The following is a 22,209-nucleotide window of genomic DNA, read 5'->3' on the forward strand; positions in this document are numbered from 1 at the left end:
TCCTACAACTCCAGTTTAGCATGCGGAGCACAAAGGGCTCTTCCACAACGCTGGTATTACTGGGAGCAGAGATGGAGCCAAAGCTTGGAGCTTCTTATGCTAGTCCTCTGTGCTTTGCATTGAGTTTTGTTGTACTAACTGCACGAATGTGTTTTTATAAAGTAACAGGAGACACTTTAAGGAAGCATGGCGACGTACAATGTTGCTTATTCAGTGCATTGTTCTTTGCAAAAAGCTACATGGCCCATCTCCTTGTCGATTTCAGTTGGATTAGGGGTGTGCTTTGGGCTTAGTGCTGGGAGGTTTTATATCAGTCAACTAAAGTCACTTGAGAGGAGGGAACCTCAATTTAAGGAAATGCCTCCATAAGATGGAATTGTAGGCAAGCCTGTAGAGCATTTTCTTAACGAGTAATTGATGGGGAAGGGCCCAGCCCAATGTGGGTGGGGCCAACCATGAGCTGGTGGTCCTGGGTTCTATAAGAAAGCAGACTGACCAAGCCATGAGGGGCAAGCCAGTAAGCAGTACCCTCCATGGCCTCTGCATCAGCTTCCCCCTCCAGCTTCCTGCTTTGAGTTCCTGTCCTGACTTCCTTTGATGATGGTTTACAAATTGGAAGTGTAAGCCAAATAAACCCTTTCCTCCTCAACTTGATTTTTTTGGTCATGGTGTTTATCAAAACAATAGAAACCCTAAGACGGGGCTTTAGGTTTGTTTGCAAAACTGCTGATAGAATGGAAGTCCTCACAGAGAGGTGGCAGCATCCTGACTGACCCATCTCTGCAGAAGTGTCACACAACCGATAAAGCTTTTAAAAACATGCTTCCACAGTACAAAGCTAAAACAGGCCTGGCCAGTAAGGGAGAAACTGGAGCAGGTGAGGAGGCGCAGTACTTATTTCCAAAGCAGAGTCCTCCATGTACAAAAGGAGGCACGGGCCACCCGAGTTCCATCCCAGGACCCACACAGTAGAAGAAAACTGCTGCGTATTGTCTTCTGACCTCCATCCACAGCCATGGTACGTTTCTCCCCTAACTCCCACACTTTTTTTTAAAAAGTAATACATAAACTTTTTTTAAGCTAATAATCTGTTGGGCAAGCTTTCTGCCACTGAGCCACACCCTCAGGACTACTCCATATTTGTCTTTTTTTTTTCTTTTCTTTTTTCCCAACAATTTAAAATTATCTCCTAATTGAAAATATTTCATACAGTATATTTTTATCATGTTTTTTCCCTCCTCCAACTCCTCTCAGACCTTCCCCACCTCCTTACCGACCCAACTTTGGTTTCTCTCTCTCTCTCTCTCTCTATATATATATATATATAGAGAGAGAGAGAGAGAGAGAGAGAACAAAAACCTACAAAATAACAAAAATTAAAATCAAAACAAACAGGCCAAAGACAAGAAAAAAAAAGCCCACATAAACAATAAAGCAATCTGACATTGAAAGTCCACAAAAATACCATTGAGTTCCTTTCATGTTGGCCAACTGCTTTGATGCATGGGATCTACCCTGAAATGTGGCTAATAAACCCATTGAGATTCCATTGGAGAAAACTGATTTTCCCTTTGCCAGCAGGTACCAACTGTAGTTAGCTTCTTGGGTAGGGGTAGAAGCCTGTGTCCACTTTCCCCTCCCAAAGCTGGGACACGGACTTGAACCTGTGCAGGACTTATGCATGCTGCCACAGTCTCCTTGAGCTCATACATGTGTCAGTCTTTTTGTGTCTGGAAAACACAGTTTCCTTGGGGTCATCTACCACCTCCGGTTCTTACCATCTTTCTGCCTACACTTCTGCGTCGGTCCCGAGGCCTTGAGGGGAGGCTTGGATGAACACATCCCTTCTAGGACTGAGCAGAAAAAGAATCTCTCACTCTCATTGCCCATTTGTGGGTCTCTGTGTAATTTCCATCTACCGCGAGAAGGAGCTTCTCTGATGAGGGCTGAGTGAGAAACTGCTCTATGGTATAGCAGTCTCATTAGGGTTCATTTTATTCATATGTTCCTTCAGCAGAATAACTGTGTTAGGCATCCCCCCTAGGCTCTCACATTCTCAGCCACTGTACCAGTTTCAGATATGGTTTCCACCACATGGTGTGGGCCACTGGTTTTCTTTTTTCTTTACCCCGTGTTTAAGGTTACTGTAAAACAATGCTGTCTCCACTCCCAGGAGAAGGACGTAGTGTTGGGGTGTTGTGCTGAACACCATGCACAGACATCACAAAACTTAAAATTTGCAGCATTCCTTACTTGGCTTAATGCTTTTCCTTACAGTTCTAGCTTCATACTTAGCTCCAGTGTATATGACATTTGAAGTCTACTTGCAATCAGTAAAGAGTAATGAGTGTTTCAGGCTAGTGCGGCTGTGGCTGCGTTTAAAAGCGGGACTCATCCATGCGTAGTCAGATCCTGTCTTTTTTTAAAAAAAAAAAGAGAGAAGGAATCTGCCTCTGTTGGTCCTATCTGCTTTTTCACTCAAGTATTTACAAATCCACAATTTTAGATTTCTGACGTGAAACGGATAAGTGGAGTTGCAGTATTTTTCTGTGTGAAAGAGAGAGAATGATGGCTGAAGACAGCCTGGACCACTTGTTTATTCGCAGAGATTTTCAGGGCTGGAGATGTCCCTGGGTTGGTGGAGTGCTTTGCTTAGCACGAAGTCCTGGGTTCCATTTCCAGCACTGATACAGCAGATATGGTGGCTCTGGCTGGTGATCTCAGCACTTAGGAGGTAGACACAGAAGGATCAGGAGAGCGAGGTGGTTGTTGGCTGCTTGGTGGGTTAGAGGTTGGCCTGGGTTGCAGCGAGACACTGTCTTAATAGAAACAAAATAGACTTCCCTCTCCCTCTCCCTGTGTGTGAGAGACAGAGAGAGCATTTTAATGAAATGATTTGGCAGAGTTATAAACCTCTGGGATATGAAAACATCAATATTTGTTTATTTGGCTTTGAAAATTCTGCCTGAATCCCTGTTCTTGAAGTCTCACAGTTGAATGCAAAATCACCTCAGAAACCATTGTGCACAGGGGTCAGCTAGGAAAGACGGGCAGGGTGGGGTGACTGCCTAGGGGGATGAACTTGCGCAACCAATCCCTTTTGGGGAGTGCTCTTCCTGCATCCTTGCAATGGCCATGTTCCCAAGGCACTGAGGAAAATCAGAGGCGATATTGCAACACATCACCCATGGGAATGGATGTGTAAGTGAGTGTAAAATTGAAGACATCTGTAAGAACAATGAAGACAACGGAAGGGTTGTTACCCAAAGAAGGGAAATACCCAGCCCCTTCTTTGCAGATTGTCCTCTGCTCTGCTCTCACCACCTGAGTGAGTCAGATTAGCCCAACAAGGAGAACTGTAGATTCCTCCCATTTTTAGCATTCATTACAGCACAGATTTCCTCATCTAGTTTCAGGTCCATTGACTCTCTTTAGCTGTGTGTTTGCTTGTTTTCTCTTGATAGGGGTGATTATGAACAGTAATAAGAACTTTGAATGAGCTGGGTGGTGGTGGTGCACGTCTTTGATCCCAGTACTTTTTTTTTTTTCTTTTTTTTTTTTGGTTTTTCGAGACAGGGTTTCTTTGTGGCTTTGGAGGCTGTCCTGGAACTCGCTCTGTAGACCAGGCTGGCCTCGAACTCACAGAGATCCGCCTGCCTCTGCCTCCCGAGTGCTGGGATTAAAGGCGTGCGCCACCAACGCCCAGCTGATCCCAGAACTTGAAAGACAGATCTCTTTGAGTTCTAGGCCAGCCTGGTCTACAAAGCTACACAGAGAAACCCTGTCTCGAAAAATCAAGGAAAAAAAAAGTTTGAGTGAGGTGGTCTGTGGTGGTGTACATCTTAAATCTCAGCACTTGGAAGGCAGAGGTAGGAAGATCGAAGCCAGCTTGGTCTACAGAGTGAGTTTTAGTATTTGAGAAAATAGTTTAGTGTAACTATGGGGGAAAGAATAAAATTAAAGTCATAAATATTTATCTTAATTATATGTGTATGATTATTTGCCTGCACGTATGTATGTGTGCTATGTATGTGCCTCGTGCCGAAAGAGGTTGGAAGACAGCCTTAGATCCCCTGGAACTGGAGTTACAGAAGGTTGCGTGCTACCGTATAGACATATAGGTGCTGGGAACTGAACCCAGGTCCTCTGCAAGTGCAGCAAATGCCCTTAACTGCATCTCTCCAGGCCAAGATTAAAGTGTCTTAGCAAAAGAGTGTCTTAGTCAATGTTCTATTGCTGTAAATAGAGACCACACAATAAAACATGTAACGGGGCTGGCTTACAGTTCAGAGGTTTAGTCCATCGTCATCTTGGTGGGGAGCATGGGGGCATGCAAGCAGATGTGGTACTGGAGGATAGCTGAGAGTTCTACATCCAGATCTGCAGGCAGCAGCGAAAGAAGCACTGGAACTGGTGTAAGCATTTGAAACCCCAGAGTCCAACCAGGCGATGGTGGCACACGCCCTTAATCCCAGAACTCTTGGGCAGAAGCAGAAGCAGGTGGATCTCTAAGTACAAGGCCAGCCTCGTCTACAAAGTGAGTTCTAGGAGAGCCAGGGCCACACTGAGAAACCCTGTCTAAGAAAAAAAAGGGAAACCCTGAACCCCAAACCCAGTGACACACTTCAACAAGGTGGCACCTCCTAATCCCTGCCAAGTGGTGCCACTTCCTAATGACCAAACAGTCAAATGTATGAGCCTATGGGGGCCGTTCCTATTCAAACCATGGCACTCATATACAGGTCTTATATATGACTGCTTTTGCTATCAGTACTCATGAACACATATCAGTCCTCTAAAGAGAATCTTGTTCTTTTATTTCTCTATGTAACAGCCATGGCTTTCCTGGAACTCACTCTGTAGACCAGGCTGGTCTTGAACTCACAGAGATCTGTCAGCCTCTGCCTCCCTATGTGTTGGTGTTAAAGGTGTGCACTACCATGACCCGAGAGAATCTTGTTCTTGAAAGTAAAGAGAAAGAAATGGCATTCACTTAATGCTTCCAAACTATAATCCTGCCATGTTTAACCATGGTAGAGCAGTTTCTTAGCCTTTTCACCAACTGTGTGATGTTTAATTTCAGGCTCTTTCTAGTTGGTTTCTTTGACCATCCAGGCTTAGTTTGTGTTTTCTCAAACACCAATAAGGAATCCAAGAAACAGCATTTTTGAAACTTGTGTGTGTGTGTGTGTGTGTGTGTGTGTGTGTGTGTGTGTGTGTGTGTGTGTGTGTGTGTGGAGGTGGGTGAATAAAACCAAGAAAGCCAGGTCCTACCTAGATGCCTGGGAAGATGCATACTGCCTTACTTTCCTTGTTGTTAAAACCAAATACTGGGTGAAGGAACTGGAGGGGGAAAAACTGTTGGAAATAAGGAAGGGAGGATTTGCTCTGGCTCACAGTTTGACGAGACAGCCCATCATGGGGGGGGGGCGGGGCAGAGGGCAGCAGAAAGAGATTGAGGCAGCTGGTCATGTGGCATCTGTAGACAGAACGATAAATGCTGGTGCTATATTAACTTTCTTATTGTATTCTTATTATATTAAATCTCTTATTATAATTCGAGGCTCCAGCCCGTGGATTAGTGCTACCCTTACTTAGAGTGAATAGTTGCATCTCAGCTAACCCAGTCTAGAAGCTCCCTTACAGACACAACGAGGTGATTCTAGATCCTGGGAAGTTGATCACCACGCTTAGCCATCCCACAGCAGCTAGATATACACCAAACACTGCTCAGAACTGGTGGCCTTGCAGATGAAGGGGAAGGAGCAAGCAGGGACTGAACAGAAGTGACTGGCTGATAGAAGAATAGGGCTGGTAAGGATGACTTAGGTCCTTTTTATATTCTATACTGCTAGGAGGTGGTTTCTATTACCTTCACAGAGCACAGCAGGAGCCTGACTGCTCTTTCAAGATGAAAAAAAAAAAAAAAAAAAAAAAAGAGTCCCTGATCTGAAGGAAACCAGATTGGCGCAGTGTGACTCAGGGACACATATGTCAAGAACATTTTGAACTAAAAATGGCTGGGTGAGCCTGGCATAAAGTTGATTTGTACTTGGACCTCATGAGTCAAATGTGGATGAAACTCTGATCTCTTCCTTTCCGTGTGGGGTTATATGAGGACACTCATTTCTCCCACAGCTATTTTCTGCTAGGACCTACCCGTGACCAGCGGCAGGCCAGTGAGAATAGAAGTACCAAGTGAATATAAACTTCATTCCTGATTGATGGCCATCACCCAGCCTAGCCTGTGTCCAGCCCAGGTTCCAATCATTGGGAGCCCAGTGTTTCTCAGCAACACCCCCGCCCTTGGCTGGTTGACGCCCACAATCTAGAGTCATAGAAGTTCCTCTCCTCTGGTTAACATCATTTTTATTAAATCAATTATTATAGTGCCTCTATGTGTGTGCATGTGTGTGTAGAGACAGACAGGCAGACAGACAGACAGACAGACACACACACACACACACACACACACACACGGGGGAGGGGGGAGGGGTACTGGGGAGGGCACACATGCTACATGCTATGGTTTCGGGTTGCCAGGCTTGGAAGCAAACACCTTTACCTTTTGAGCCATCTTGCCAGCCCTAACATTGTTTTTGTGAAAGCTGTCCATATGGTGTGGTTAGTTTGACTCATTTATTTTTTCAGCCACAAAGTAATCCTACTGTTTGCACTATCACTTTTTAATCTGAAACTTTTGTTTTGTTTTCAAGACAGTGTTTCTCTGTTTTGCTTTGGAGGCTGTCCTGGAACTCACTCTGTAGACCAGGCTGGCCTTGAACTCACAGAGATCTGCCTGCCTCTCCCTCCCCAGTGCTGGGATTAAAGGTGTGCGCCACCACTGCCTGGTTTCTCTGCATCATCTTTTTCGAGCTTCGTGGCTGAGACACTTGTCACAAAAGCCAAATGAATGGGAAGCAAGCACATACATTCACTTAACACATTTTCCACACACCGGAGTCTTTGAAGGAGACTGGGAGAAACAGCAAAATTTTTCCATTAAAGTTTTTTTTAGGTTTATTTATTTTATGTGTACAACTGTATTGTCTGTGTGTACATATGTACACCACACATGCCTGTGGAGATCAGAAGAGGGTATTGGATCCAGAGAGTTCTGATCCGTGCCGTTGCAGGACACCAGAATGGGGTCCTCTGCAACGAGCATCCAGTACTCTTAATCACTGAGCCACCTCTCCGGCTATAAGCCTCTGTCTTTTTTTTTTTTAAATAATTTGTTCATTTTTATTTTATATGTATTGATGTTTTGTCAGCACTTATGTCTGTGTGAAGCTGTCAGATCCCCTGGAACTGGAATTACAGACAGGTGTGAGCTGCCATGTAGGTGCTGAGAATTGAACCCAGGTCTTCTGGGTGAGCAGTCAGGGCTCTTAACCACTGAGCTATCTCTCCAGCCCCCAAGCCTCTGTCTTTTCATGCTCAGTATGTATGGCATAGTCTTGCAAAAGTATGATGAGACAAAGGTACCGTCTCATGCTCCAAACTAAGGGAAATGCAGCAGACCTGCATGTATGGACTTTTGTTAGTGTCTGAATCGTGAGAGATAAGGCCATTCCTTACCTTTGGGTGCAAGAGAGACACCCCTGAAATAAAGTCACTGTGACCTGCTTTAGGACAGAGTGGTTTTCCTGCTCCTGCTGTTGAGGAGGAGAGTGAGCCCCTTAGCATCAACACTCACAGTTTCAGTCGATAAAACTTTATTACCAAATCAGTCTTCGGGTTGAAGCAAAAATTAAGCGTAGCTTGTGACATAAGCTCCCAACTGTGCCCTGAAGCAGGTTAGAATGTAGGTGGCTCACAAGCCCAGCGTTGGACAGAAGAACTTGTGCTAGGTTGGTGGTCACAGGGCTAGCCCTGGCTCTGTCCCACCTGGCTATGGGACTGAGGGTCTGCCTCTTGACTGCTGTGGTGAGATTTTGTTTATGCTATAACAAATAAAGCTTGCCTGAGGATCAGAGTGCAGAGCTCATCACACTAGTTAACAATAGAGGCCAGGCAGTGGTGGCACATGCCTTTAATCCTAGCACTTGGGAGACACAGCCAAATCTTTGGTAGCGCAAGGCCACCCTGGGCTACACGACATTGGTCTAGTCTAAAGGAGAAACAAGAGCTCATCCAAAGGTGATCCTAGCACTTGGCATCACAAGCCTTTAATCCCAGCACTAAGGAGGTGGAGACAGAAAGGGATATGGCTGAGCAGAGACTATAAGGCAGGAGACAGGAGCTCAGTGCAGTCTGAGCAGCAGTTAGTCTGAAGCAGTCTGAAGAAGCAGTCAGGAGGCAGCCTCCTCGTGCCTGAGGACAGGATTGCCCCTTGGGTCTGAGGTGGAGCTAATGGCTGGCTGCTCTGCTTCTCTGATCTTTCAGCGCCCCTCCCCCCATATCTGACTCCAGGTTTTTATTATTAAGAATGGTTAGAACTCATGCTACAGGCCACAATAAAGCATATGCATTTGAATGGCTTCCTAGTGTTCCTGTGAATTCAGGAAATCCTGACCTCCTCCTTCCAATTTCACTGTACTTCCAACACCCAACTCCCCTGCCCCATAGACCAAGGCAGGTTGTAGAATTCATCACCCAAGAAGAATGTGTCCAGTCTTTGATTTGTCTTTATGTTTGAAGACTAAACTGGACTGTGATTTTCCACCCATTAAAACATCCTCTAATTTTGTCAAATGTCTAAGCTCAGGAGAAAAGCAGCTGTCACCGACTTCTCCGAAATGCCTTGTTTGTTCAGCCTTTCTAGAACAGACATTTCAGTTGGCCTCCTCCTGCCTCTTCCTCTTTCAGAATGGATGATTCTGGGGACTGATATGGTGACAATCAGCATGTCTAAACCTGAACAGCATTTAACCAGAATCCTTACGAAGGAGTTTAGGCCTGTAGTGGCATTATACTAGCACGCCTCTTAGTAAGAATGTTATTTACTCACATTTCTGAAAACTTTGTTTTCTTTGTGTAATGAGCTGTCTCTCTCCTTCCTTTCCTCTCTCACTCCCTTTCCTTCTTTTGAAATTTTTATTTTATAGCCAGGTGGGGGTGGCACATGCCTTAATCCCAGCACTGGGGAGGGAGAGGCAGGCAGATCTCTGTGAGTTCAAGGCCAGCCTGGTCTACTGAGCAAGTTCCAGGACAGGCTTTTAAACTACAGGAAAATGCTGTCTCGAGAAAACAAGCAAACAAACAAAAAAATTATGTGCTTTGGTGTAAAGAGAAGCTTTTCCTTGTGAGAAAGCCTTCCCGCCAGCCTGGTTCTAGAGCCGCACCAGTCCCAAATAAACACACAGGAGGCTATATTAATTATGAAGCTGTTGGCCTTGCTTGTTTCTTACTGGCTAGCTCTGACTTAAGTAATTACCGCATAATTGTTAATCTAAGTATGTTTCTTACCGGAGAATAGTTCCGGGCTTCCTACCCCATGGCGTTACATGTTGACTCTCCTATGTTTCTCCTTCCCAGAATCCTCCTGGACTCCTAGTCCCACCTATCTAGATTCCTATTGGCTCAACAGTGCTTTATTGACAAAAGACTTCCCCAACACTTTGGTGTTTTGTCTACATGTATTTCTGTGAGAGAGTGTCAGATCCCCTGGAACTGGAGTTACAGATGGTTGTGAGCTGCCATGTGGGTGCTGGGAATTGAACCCATGTCCTCTGGAAGAGCACTGAGCACTCTTAACCACTGAGCCATCTTTTCAGCTCCTCTCTCTTCCTTTCTTATTTCATCAGGGTATCATGTAACTCAGGCTGACCTCAACTTTGCTGTATAGCAAAGGTTGACCTTGAACTCCTGATCTTCCTGTCTTCCAGAGTGTTGAGATGACAGGTGTGTGCTACTATGTATTGCTGGGGATAGAACCAAGGACTTTCTTTGTGCATATTAGACAAGTGAACTACATTCCCGCCCCTCTTCAGCAAAATAGATTTGATGGAATGATTTTCAAAGTTAGAAAGGCTCTTACAGAGCTACTTGTCGTTGTGCTTATGTTTGTGGTATGTGTGTATGCTTGCACCCATGTGTGTCTATGTTGAATGTCTTCCCCTGTCGCTCTCCACCTTACTTTTTGAACCTTGTCTAGACTAGCTGTCTAGCAAGCCTAGGGATCTGACTGTCTCCATCTCTGTCCTTTGCCTACAGGTCTGGATTAATATCAAATAGAAAATGGCTTATTTATCTAGAACAGAGAAAGAAAGGCAGCAAGTGATTGAAGTTCAGAGATTTCTGTTCATGTGTTCTGAGATTCCTTTGGGCAATTTACCAAAAGTATATTCAATAATGTTTCCAAGCTTGCTTTAATCTGACCTAGAACATTCCATAACTTGCGCTGACCACAAAACTTAACCTAAGCTTTATGTTGAATCTGTGTCTGCAGATGTCATGCATGCTGTCTCAAGAGTTCTAGGAGTCATCAGTGAATTATGAATCCAGGTAGCACAGAAAATAAAGGCCTCTGTACTTGTAATTTGTGTCACAATTAAAGACTGAAATCACTTTTATCACATGTAATGATAAAATGATACCTATTTTCTGTTACATGCCAAAGTGGTCCTTGGTTTTTGATTAGGAAATGCATGACTCTTCAGAATCAAGTATACTATCTAATGGGACCAGATATTTGCATTTGATCACCTTTACCTCCAACCAAAGTTTCCAAAAACTAAATCTTCAAGACCTAAGACAGAAGATACAAACCAAACCAAACAAACAAACAAACAAACTGGGCAATGGTGGTAACGCCTTTAATACCAGCACAAAGTGAGTTCCAGGACAGCCAGGACTGATATACAGAGAAACCCTGTCTTGAAAAACCAAAACACAGACAAATAAACAAACAAAACAAAAACAAAAACAAAACAGTCACAGGGCCATCCCCCAGTGATAGAGCTGAGAATCCTGGAACATCTCCCTAAAGATACCAGCCCTGTCCTTTTGAGAGCCTTCCTGGCAAAAGTAAGAAGGCACACAGCCGGGTGGAAGTGGGTGAGGGTTATTTTCCAGCATTCTGGTTTTAAAGTCATCTCACAGCTACAGCTTGCTCTGTGTGTCTACGTGCACCGGTGTCAATTTCCTCTCGGGTGCAATTTTTACCCTTAAAAAAATCATCTAGTAGAACGTAATAACACGTTTAGAAATTTGATTTCTGGAACAGTGCATATCGGATTTTACCTGAATTGGCCACTTCAGTCTCCACTTAGAGTGACTGTCTGATGAGCAGGATGTGGCTCAGTTGGTAGAGTGTTTGCTTAGTGACCACAAAGCCTTGGGTTCTAGTCCTAGCACACCATTAACAGTACACGGTAGTGTACACCTTTAATCCCTGGATTCAGGAAACGGAACAGGAAGATTCTGAGGCCATCCTGGGCTACAGGATATCCCGTCTCAAAGGAAAAGTACAGCTGTTGCTCAGTAACTGTGAGTACCTGCACAAGATTGGGTTTGCCCATCAACATTTCACCAGGAAGATGATACAGGCAGTTAATGGTTGCTAGAGGAGGGACAGACATTTTCGTCAGTGGTGTAGCCACTGGCAAGTCATTCATGCTCCTGTAAACAACTTCCATCATGTTCCTGTGAGTAACCCTAATGAAACCCAGTGAAGCCACAGGTCAAAGCAGTCTCCGATGTGCCTGATGACCTCAGCACAACCCTGATACCACATGGTGAAAGGAGGCTGCAAATTGTTCTCGGACCTCACTGGAGCATATATAGCATAGCTATAAATAACTACTATGGCCATATACTAACATATTGAAAGACCTTGGCATCAAAGTGCCAGGCACTGAACCGAACCCTCTGCCCAAGAACTGGGGCCAGACCACTGGATGCAAATGCAAGAGGTGATTTATTGAGTACACAGGCGCCTGCGGATGCTACTGCAACTCGGGTGCAGAGCATACCGGGCTTGCAGGGAATACAATATTTATAGAGTTTTAATGGTTACATAAGTATCAGCATAGCAACAGGCATTTTATTGGCTCATCTTGGGGGCAGGGGTAGTTCCCACAGACTAAGTTTCCTGGTATTACCTCATGAAAGACCCAGGCACTCTTCAGCAATTATTATCCGGGTCCCTTGACTGCTCTGGTGACCACAGATCCTGTTTGACATCCTGCCAGCTGGGCGAGGCACCTGGTCTGGGTTTTTTCATTAGGCAACGGCCTGGCCTTACTTTTCTTTTCCTAGGGGGTCCTGGGCAGGGGTCTTTCAATATTATATATCTATACCTATATATAACTAGTTAGATATTTTTACAGATATTGGATATACACAAAACATAGCAATATTTTATTCTGGAGCATGATCTGTATCATGGTCCAAGAATGTGGATTCAGACTATCCCAAAGACCATGTTCCAAGATGAAAATTGTTCCCTGAAGTTGTTATAGTTATAGAACAAAAGAAAGTATGCAATCAAATTACTTTTCAAGTACATTGGTGAGGACATAGGTGGGTGGGTGTCCCAAGTTACATTTCTGTTGCTCTGATGAAAATTCTCCCCAACAGCGACACAGGAGAGGAAAGGGGTTCATTTGGATTTATTTAGCTGGGTCCATTATTGCAAGGAAGGCAAGTCAGGAACATGGCATCATATCCACAGTCGAAAGCAGAGATAAGATGGATACACGCATGATTTGATTGCTTTCTTGATGGTTCTCTTACACTATTTGGAATTCCTTGCCTAGGGAATGATGCCACCCACAATGGGCTGGGCCTTCTATAGCAATTAATAATCAAGACAACCACACACAAACATGTCAAAAGGCCAATCAGATCTAGATAATTCCTAATGAAGACTCCCTTGTCATGTGATTCTAGGCTGTCAAGTTGACAGGTAGTTGAACCACCATAGGGAGCTCTCTGTCGGCAATTTCAGATATTGCCTGATGGCATCGTTAGCTTTTGGGTGTGGAAGTTAAAGAGTTTGTTATCACATTCCAAAATAATTTGTCTAATAGTCAGGAAGATGTTAGGTTAGACATAGAAGTAGGTGACAAGTGATTGTTAAGGAGACTAAAGATAAGATCAAGGTGATTTGTTTCCGGTTCTGCAACATTCCAACTGTCCACAGACATAAATTCTAATCGGCCAGTCAACCTTGGAGAATCGTTAACAAAGGTGTGGCTCTGTGTGGAAACTTCAGTTTACAGTGGGGATGTTTATTCCAGCATCATTTTATAGTGATAGCTGAGGAAGGTCATGGTGTTGCAATCTAAGGGACTGGCCAGAAGAAAGAGTAAGTGATGTAATCCAACTATTAAAAGCATAAAACTACATGAACACACTGTAGTGGGGGGTAGACATTTACAGTCTATTAGAGGGGGGAATGCAGTTTTACAGAAAAACGCTATGTATGCACACACACACACACACATATGCACATACTGTATTTCACAGAAGTAAGTAGACCTCAAAATCATGTCTATCCAAGTCATCAGTTGGGCTTGGCCTTCGATGTGGAGCCTTAGGCAAAAAGGACAGGGCGGAGGATAGAAGAAGCTAATGGTCTCAGGGTATGTGAAGTCAAGGATATAATTAATTAGGTCCTCTGCACTTGAGGTTAAAACTTCAAAGTGCAGGGGTCAAAGAAATAGCTCAATGGTTACAGAGCTTATTGTTCTTGCATAAGACCTGGATTCAGTTTCCAGTACATAACAGCAGCTCACAACTGCCTCTAACCCCAGTTCCAGGGTATCTGATGCCCTCTTCTGGCCTCTGTAGCCTCCTGTATGCTCATGGAGTTCAAGGCCTCTTGTATGCACAAGGTCTACAGAGTGAGCCAGGGCTACATGGAGAAATCCTGTCTCGAAAATCAGAACAAAGTCAACACGGGTGCTAGAGAGAGATCTCAAGAGTTAAGAGTCCTGATTGTTCTTTCAGAGGGTCCAGGTTCGATCACCAGCACCCACATGATGGCTTATATTGTTTGTATTCCGGTTCCAGGGAATCCAATGTCATGTTCTGGCTTCCTCCGGCACCAGACATGTATGTGGCACATAAAGAATACATGCAGGCAGATGCCTATACTCATTAAATAAATGAATACAAATTGAAAAAGAGTCAATGTAGAAAATACAGACTGAGAGTAGTGTCCACTATAAATTTAAACTACTCAATCCAGGGCTGGAGAAATGGCTCAGTGGTAAAGTGCACTGGCTGCTCCTCCAGAGGACCCGGGTTCAATTCCCAGCACCCACATGGCAGTCTTAAATCCAAGACCAATCTGAGCTACTTGGAACCCTGCCTCAAAATAAGTAAATAAAAGTTAAAAAAAAAGAGTCTACAGGAAAACCACATGTGGTGATAACAAAAGGTTAAATGTTCTTGGTGTTGGATACTCACCAGCCTCATCATCTTGTCGTCTCTCCTCCTTCAGCCAGATTGTCTTTGGCTCTGCTCTCTCTGGCTTGAGTCTATAGTCAGTACTGGCTGCTTCCTTTGGCTGCTGTCTTGGCAGGCATACTGTTGATATTCCCTTTAAAGAAGCAGAGGGTTCTTGCTTTGGCCACACACAATGTAACCCTCCTCCTGTCTGTTTCTTTCTCCTTGGTTCTTCTTTCTCCTCTTCTTCCTCCTTCCTCCCTCTTTCTCTCTTTCTCTCCCCCCCCCACAACACAGGAGCTATTCCTACTTTGAATAAAGCCAACCCTACAATTAGTGGTTTCAGACTGAAATTTAATACAGAAGTCAAGGGATGGTGGAAATATGATGTCAATGAAATTGTTCCAGAGAATTCCAAGAAGTTATTTGTTCCATAAATAGATGGCTAGAGCCAAACTTTTTCCTTTTTTTTTTTTTTGAAAATAATTTTCTCCATTCTCACACTCCAAATCTAAGTATTTGTATTACCAAATATGGTGAGTTTCATCATTATCTAGAAAAATACTTATGATGGTGGTCATCAGGCTATGACCAGAAGCAGAGTGAGTTCCAAACTTGTTGCAACTTTTTGTGAGACTTGGTTGTGGGGTTTTATTCCACTGTTAGTGGCTTTCTGGGATAAGCTCATTTCAATAGAGATTCGAGATACAGTTTGCATCTTAGAATAAACGGGATCCAAGGCATACCATTGCTGTTTTCCTTATCTGGTGTGGAGGAGAATCAGGCTTTCTATCTATTTTCATTGGTTTTTTCAGACAGACTTCCTAAGTAGCTCAAGCTGGTCTTGAACCTGAAATCATTCAGAGTAGCTGGAATTTCAGGTGTGTGCCCCCTATACTTACCAAGATTTTATTTTATTTATTTTAATTTAGAGGCAGGATCTTGTGTGTAGAAGGCTATCTTGGGACTCACTGTGTAGCCAAGTATGATCTTGAAATTCTGATGCTCCTGCCTCTGACTCCTGAGTGTTGGGATTACAGATATACACACTCCCATACTGAATTTTATGCAGTGCTAGGGGTCCAACCCAGGGCTTTGTACCAGTTAGGCAAGCTTTGTTCTGTTCTCTCTCTCTCTCTCCCTCCTTTTTTTGAGACAGTTTCTTTATGTAGACCTGGCTGTCGTGGAACTTGCTCTATAGATGAGGCTGGCCTTGAACTCAGAGATCCACCTGCCTCTGCCTCCCAAGCGCTGGGATTCAAGGTGTGTGCCACCACTTTCCAGCTTAGGCAAGCTTTCTATCAACTGTGCCACACACCTTCAGCCTAGACTTAATCCTTTTTAACCACCAATAATATTAGGATGCGTGCTACTAGTAACAATACTATCAAATAGCAGCAGTTCAGAGTAGCATCTTTTATGTTGAGTTTCTCACTTTATTGGAAAGAATATTCAGGCTGTCTATTTCCTTTTGGTGGCACTCATCATACATAGTGAATCATAACAGGATGCAGGATGAGCAGCATGTGTGGGGTCTTTGAGACTGCGGCATTCAATCCTGATCCCTGATGGGACCAGTGGGGGACTATGTGGCCTTGGGACACTTATTTAACCCTTTATATTTCAGAGTCCTTATGAGAATCCAGTGAGGTGATTTTTGTAAAATAATTACCTTAGAGTAGTTTTTAATTTAATAAGCAAATAGAAAGCCCTATGAGTTTGCTTTATAAAAATAAAAGTGGTCGGGTGGTGGTGGCGCATGCCTTTAATCCCAGCATTCGGGAAGCAGAGACTGGCGGATCTCTGTGAGTTCCAGACCAACCTGATCTATAAGAGCTAGTTCCAGGACAGCCCTAAAGTCACAAAGGAACCCTTCCTCAAAAAACCAAAAGTAAATAAGTACATAAAAGCGAAGTGGCTCAGTTTGCTAAGTGCTGGTCTCACAAGCACAAGGACGTGGGTCTAACCCCAGGCCCCAGCTGGGTGGTGGCAGCGCACACCTTTAATCCCAGCATTTGGAGGCAAAAGCAGATGGTTCTCTGTGAGTTTAAGGCCAGCCCGGTCTGCAAAGAGAGTTCCAGGAGATCTAGGGCTACACAGAGAAATCCTGTCTCAGAAAAAAAACAAAACAAAACAATAACAAAAAAGTTCTGACTAACCAACCTCAGGATCCAAGTTAAAAAACAAAAACAAAACTGAAAAGAGCCAGGCCTGGTGATACATACTTGGAACAGCTGTCCCAGGAAGTGGAAAGAAGCCGGTCCCTGGGACTTGGTGGCCAACCCGCTTAGCTTACTTGAGTTCTGGACTAGTGAGAGATCCTGTCTCAAAAAAGCAAGGTGAATGGTGTCCTAGGAAGGACAGCAGATGTTGTCCTCTGACCTACACACACACACACACACACACACACACACACACACACACACACACACACACCTGCAAGCACACAAACTAAGCATCAATAAAGCAGTCCATGCCCACGTTTGCAGTAGGCTGACCTCAGACTCAGAGATCTGTAGGCCTCTGCCTCCCGATTGCTGGGAGTACAAACAAGTTCCACCACACTCACTCAGCGTCTGTCTCTGAGGACTGTGGAGGTTCACTTTCAATTTCCTCCTCTGTGTGCTGACTGCCCACTGACTTCATTTCTGCTACCCATTCTCACACCCTAGGGAATGACTGTTCCTGGGAAATGAGGAAACCAAGTCATCAGAATCATGACTGAAGTCAGATAGGACGATTTGAAGATCTTTGTGCATGGTGTTTAGTTTTTGATTGATGAGACACTCAGCCCGATCAGAGGCAGTCCTCTCATCCTCTGCCCATCAGTCATGTTCTGAGTAACCAAAGGATTTCCACCCAGTCTTTCCTTTTTAAGCATCTTTTCTGTGAGTAGTGCAGCCTTGTGTCCTTTCCTCCCTGTTCTCCACAGATGCTTACATGAAATAGCCATTACTGCGGAGCAGCACAGGGCGTGTTGGACAAAGGTGAAGAGGAACAGAGATACTGCCTGGAGTGTGCCAACTGCAGAGAATGGCCATGACCCTTGCTCACCTCTGGACTAGCAAGGCCTGTGCAGTCCCTTTAAACCTGATCTGTCTTCCCTGCGCTAAAAAAGGTGTACACAGCTGTAGCTGTGATGTTTGAAGTGAGGCAGAGCTGTTTGAAGGGTGAGAAATCAGCACTAGATCTGTGCTCTTCCATTCCTCCTCCCCCAAAATGCCCAGTAAGTAAACCAGACAAGCAAGCAAGCAAAACAACCTTCTAGATTACTTTTCTTAGCCCGATAGCTAAGAAGGTGAGTGTAAAAGAAAAAAATCCTGCAGCTGGGGATGTAGCTCGGTTGGTAGAGTGCTTGCCCAGCATTCATGCAGTCCTGGGTTCGATTCCTGCCTAGCATGCATGCAGCCCTGGGTTCGATTCCTGCCTAGCATGCATGCAGCTCTGGATTCGATTCCTGCCTAGCATGGATGCAGCCCTGGGTTTGATCCCTGCCTAGCATGCATGCAGCCCTGGGTTTGATCCCTGCCTAGCATGCATGCAATCCCAGGTTTGATCCCTGCAATGCACCTTACTGCAATAATGCTTGTCTGTCTTCCCAGAACTCAGGAAGTGTGGACAGGAGAACCAGGAGTTCAAAGTCATCCTCTGCTACAAAATAAATTTGAGGCCAGATTTGGCTACATGAGACCTTGTCTTAGGAAGAGACAGAGACAGATTAAAGATAGCCAAGGAAATAATAGTTTTATGCATCCTCATAAAATCTTAGAGTCCATAAAGATTTTTTTTGAGACAGGCTCTCACTGTATAGCTCTGGCTGCCATGGAAGTCACTCTGTAGATCAGGCTTTGAACTCATAGAGATCCACCTGCCTCTGCCTCTCAAGTGCTGGGACTAAATGTGTATAGCACCACAACCTGGCTGAATCCCAATTTGTAAAGACAAATAAAAGCAAAGTGGCTTGACAGAAATAACAATGCAAACTAGGCCTTTTCAATATGGATGAGGCTATCGTTTATCATTATTATTATTAATTATTATTACTATTGCTGGTACTACTGGGATGACAATTCTATACTCCCTGATATATACTATCTTGGACATTTCTGTCATAATATGTTCTGTGGGCATTGAAACACAGTAAGTGATTTATAAACAAACAGCAAACCATCCTAGCCTAAAGTAATTGAAGGAAAATGAGAAGTGCAATTGAGAAATAAATCTAGGCTACCTGGCTTCAGGCATTCCATGATCCAGAGCCTGGTAGTGGTGGGGCACACTAAGTCCAGCACTCAGGATGCAGAGGCAGGTGTATCTCTGTGAGTTCGAGGCCAGCCTGGTCTACAAAGCCAGTTCCAGGAGATCTAGGGCTACACAGAGAAACCCTGTCTTAAAAAACAACAACAAAAATGTCAGCAGAACATGCCTTTCTGTCCTGGGTCTGTTGTACTTGGTTTATTCTCAGACGGGGTTTTCTCTTAGGTTTGAGAGATGGCCACAGAAGTTCTAGGCTCTGTGTCCTTCCTGGGTCACGTCCGAAAGGAAAGACTCATGATGTGTTCCCCAGAAGCAAACTCACAGAACCCTGCTGCGTCTAATTGAAGTTGTATCACAGGCGTCAGTAGGAGGATGACACACTGATAAGGCTTTGATGTGGGTCATGGGTAGTGAAAATTGATATAGATGATCTAAAAAAAAGTTAATAACTCTGTGTGTGTGTGTGTGTGTGTGTGTGTGTGTGTGTGTCCTTGCATACATGCCAGGTCAATTGGGTTTCATTCCTTAGACACCATTTACCTTGTTTTGGGAGATAGGCTCTTTCACCTTCCCTCGGAACTCACCCATTTGGCTAGGATGGCCAGCCAGTGAGCCTCAGGAACCTCCTGTCTCCCCCTCTCAAGCGCTGGGATTACAAGTGTGTGCCAGCATGCCCAGCTTTTTTTTTTTCTCTCTCTCTAGTTCTGGGGATTGATCTCACATCCCGATGCTTGCACATCCAGCACTTTACTGACCACACTTCTCCTCAGCACTTCCTTTCAAATTTTTTCTAAGGAGTACTATGTGACCCTAATTCTGCCGGGCTGTCCTAAGAACTTTACAGACAGTGACTCAGTTATCTCCCGCCAACAAGATAAGAAGTGTTGTTGAATCTGTAGAAAGGAGGAAACCCCTAATAAGATTAAGTAGTGTGCACAAGTCACACAGCTTATACCTAGTAGAGGGTAGAGCCACAACTCCAACCCAGGCAACCCTGCTCCTGAATACCTGGCTTCCTGCTGCCTGAGATGATGGTGTACTCTTTCCAAAGCTATTACTTACAGAGAGCTTGCTGGCGGTCCAGCTCAGAGTGGGTAATAACTGGCTTCTCCACCCCGTCTTGGACTTGCTTTTTCAAGAGTGTTTTGGACTCTCATAGCTCTGTTCTCATGCACGATGTATTTGCTAATTCCTGGAACCCAGAAGCCTTGCCAATCAGCTTCTTGGAGACGGATGACTTCTTAAATGTCAAATGAAACATTGAGTTGTTAAATTGTGCTGCTTTAAAATGTCAGGAAAAACCATTATTTTTGCAGGCAGCTCTTCAGTGTGGTCTGATTTTTGAGTCTGTGAAAGTCTTCAAGGAAAAAAAAAAGTTCTTTCACTTATTTTGAAAGGGAAGAGTCCAGGAGACACCAGGGGTCTCTGAGCCCTGCTTAGGATGGAGATGTTTTAATTTTTCCTTGTCTCTTCCAAGGTCTTTCTTCATGTAGTCTAGGCTTCCAAGAAACTCCAAGGAGGGCCTCCACCCCGCTCCTTCTAGCTCCTTTCTCCCTCTCACTCCAGTAGCATAATTGGGTCATGTGTCCTTTGGAATCGACTTCCAGGATTTCAGCTACTTTCCTGCAGAGCCTGATGGGGCTTTGTCAGATAGACAGCGTGGCAATTAGGGCGGAGAGCAGCCGGCCTCAGGCTGTTTTCATCTCCACATTGTCCAGTGATTAGGAACCGAGTTAAGTCACCACAAAGTCACCTGAAGGCTGAGTATCGTATGTGGAAGTGAAAAGAGGGGAGGTGGCTGGTTCCCTTGGGGATGGAGGAATTGGAGAGGACGGGTTCAGACTTCTGTGCATCTGTGCAACCTCTGGTGTTTCAAAAGCCACCTTCAGGCCAGTCAACTTTGCCTTTTATTGGCTTCCTCTTTCTTCGTGACCCAGCTTGATCAACTCAAAATTGTTTAGGTTGACTTCTCAAACCGCCTTTGTCTCTGAAATTAAATGGTAAGGTCTTACCCATGTAATTTACATGGGACAAAAATTATCTGGGGGAGGGGGAGTAACTGTCTCGGCAGCGTAGCAGCCTGCCATCTTGTGTCTTAGGAAGACTTAATTTACGAGTTTCAGACTGTCACATACGCCGCGTAGCACTCAGAATAGGGCAAACACAGCCTAGAAACAAAAGCACTAAGCAGCATGCTAAAGTGTCCCCTTTAACATGAAACTATCTAGGTGAGTGATGTTGAACATATCAAAATCTTTTTGGTCCTTTTCCCCCATTCTTGTTAAAGAGATGATTTAGAATGCCTACTCCATTTGTTTGTATGAACTAAGATTTTAAAATACCGGTAATTACTTTCTGGGTTTTGTACTCTTAGAAATTTAGATACAATCCTGCCCTTAAGTAACACTTTCATTTGCTTATTTACTTATTTTATTTTTTAATTATTTTTTATTTTTGAGACAGGGTTTCTCTGTAGCTTTGGAGCTTGTCTTGGAACTCACTCTAAACCAGGCTGGCCTCGAACTCACAGAGATCCACAAGCCTCTGCTTCCCAAGTGATGGGCTTAAAGGTGTGTGCCACCACCACCCTGCTGTGTGTGTGTGTGTGTGTGTGTGTATGTGTGTGTGTGTGTGTGTGTGTGTGTGAGTGTGATCTATGTATGGGTACCCTTGGAGGCCAGAAGAGGTTGGTTAAATCCCCTGGCAGTTTTGAGTCATCTGACATGAGTGCTGGGGATCAAATTTGGAAAAGCAGTAAGTGTTTTTAAGTGCTAAGTCATCTCCCCAGCCACCCAGGCAAACACTTGAAACAAGTAAATCACAGAGAAATTTGAATCTTGCCTCCTATCCGTTCCTTGCAGGACAGCAGCTTTGAGAACTTGGTGTAAGCGGCTTGGCTCTTAGATGCCTCAGCTGGGAAGGGGTATTAAGAACTATGGCTCAGGAAGCATCATTGGACTGACGCAAAGCATGAGTCAGCTTTGGAGGACCTTCTCAGGGAGGGCAAGGTAGCAGAAGCGCTTATTCACCCCTGGAGGAGCTGCATGGAAAGTCAGGGAGGGAAGGTTTGTTTTGGACCCGTGTGCAGGACCAGGAAGCAGTGAGGGAACACAGGCTGGCCTGGGAAGCAGTGGAGAACGAGCTTCTAGTCTGACTCTTGACAAATATTCAGCCCGGGGCCAGGTACATACCCTGTCTGGCCTCCTTCATCTACAAAATGGGGAAACAGGACTTCTCAGAGCTCTGACAGCTCTAGGTAGGTTCTTTCCAAAGGTGCATACCCGAGCCAGAAGCTTCCGTCATCCTCAAAACAAATCCCAAACAACCGCAGCCCTTTCCCTGTCTGTAGTACCCATCTCTCCTGGGTCTGAGTCGTCACCCTTGATTTACAAACACCTCCCTGTGTGCAGAATGACCTGTATTATGAGGATATAATGTTCTCTTCTTTCCTCTTGTGGATGTTTGGCAAAGAGGGACCTAATCATTTATTTTAGGGCCTTTTAAAACTTACAGAGAAGAGCCGAGCGTTGGTGGCGCACACCTTTAATCCCAGCACTCAGGAGGCAGAGGCAGGCGGATCTTTGTGAGTTCAAGACCAGCCTGGTCAGACTG

The 22,209-nt window shown here is 44.6% G+C and overlaps 1 long non-coding RNA gene across 1 annotated transcript; it reads right to left on the reverse strand.

Annotated features, from left to right (window-relative positions):
- Positions 1-12,541: 12,541 nt before the first annotated feature.
- Positions 12,542-20,560, reverse strand: LOC121134357. The gene is made up of 2 exons (XR_005871454.1): positions 19,660-20,560; positions 12,542-14,494 (listed from the first exon to the last, which is right to left on the reverse strand). It is a non-coding gene; the product is annotated as an uncharacterized LOC121134357 (long non-coding RNA).
- Positions 20,561-22,209: the final 1,649 nt, after the last annotated feature.

Source organism: Mesocricetus auratus, unplaced genomic scaffold, assembly GCF_017639785.1.
Source record: "Mesocricetus auratus isolate SY011 unplaced genomic scaffold, BCM_Maur_2.0 Super-Scaffold_100027, whole genome shotgun sequence".
NCBI lineage: Eukaryota > Metazoa > Chordata > Mammalia > Rodentia > Cricetidae > Mesocricetus > Mesocricetus auratus.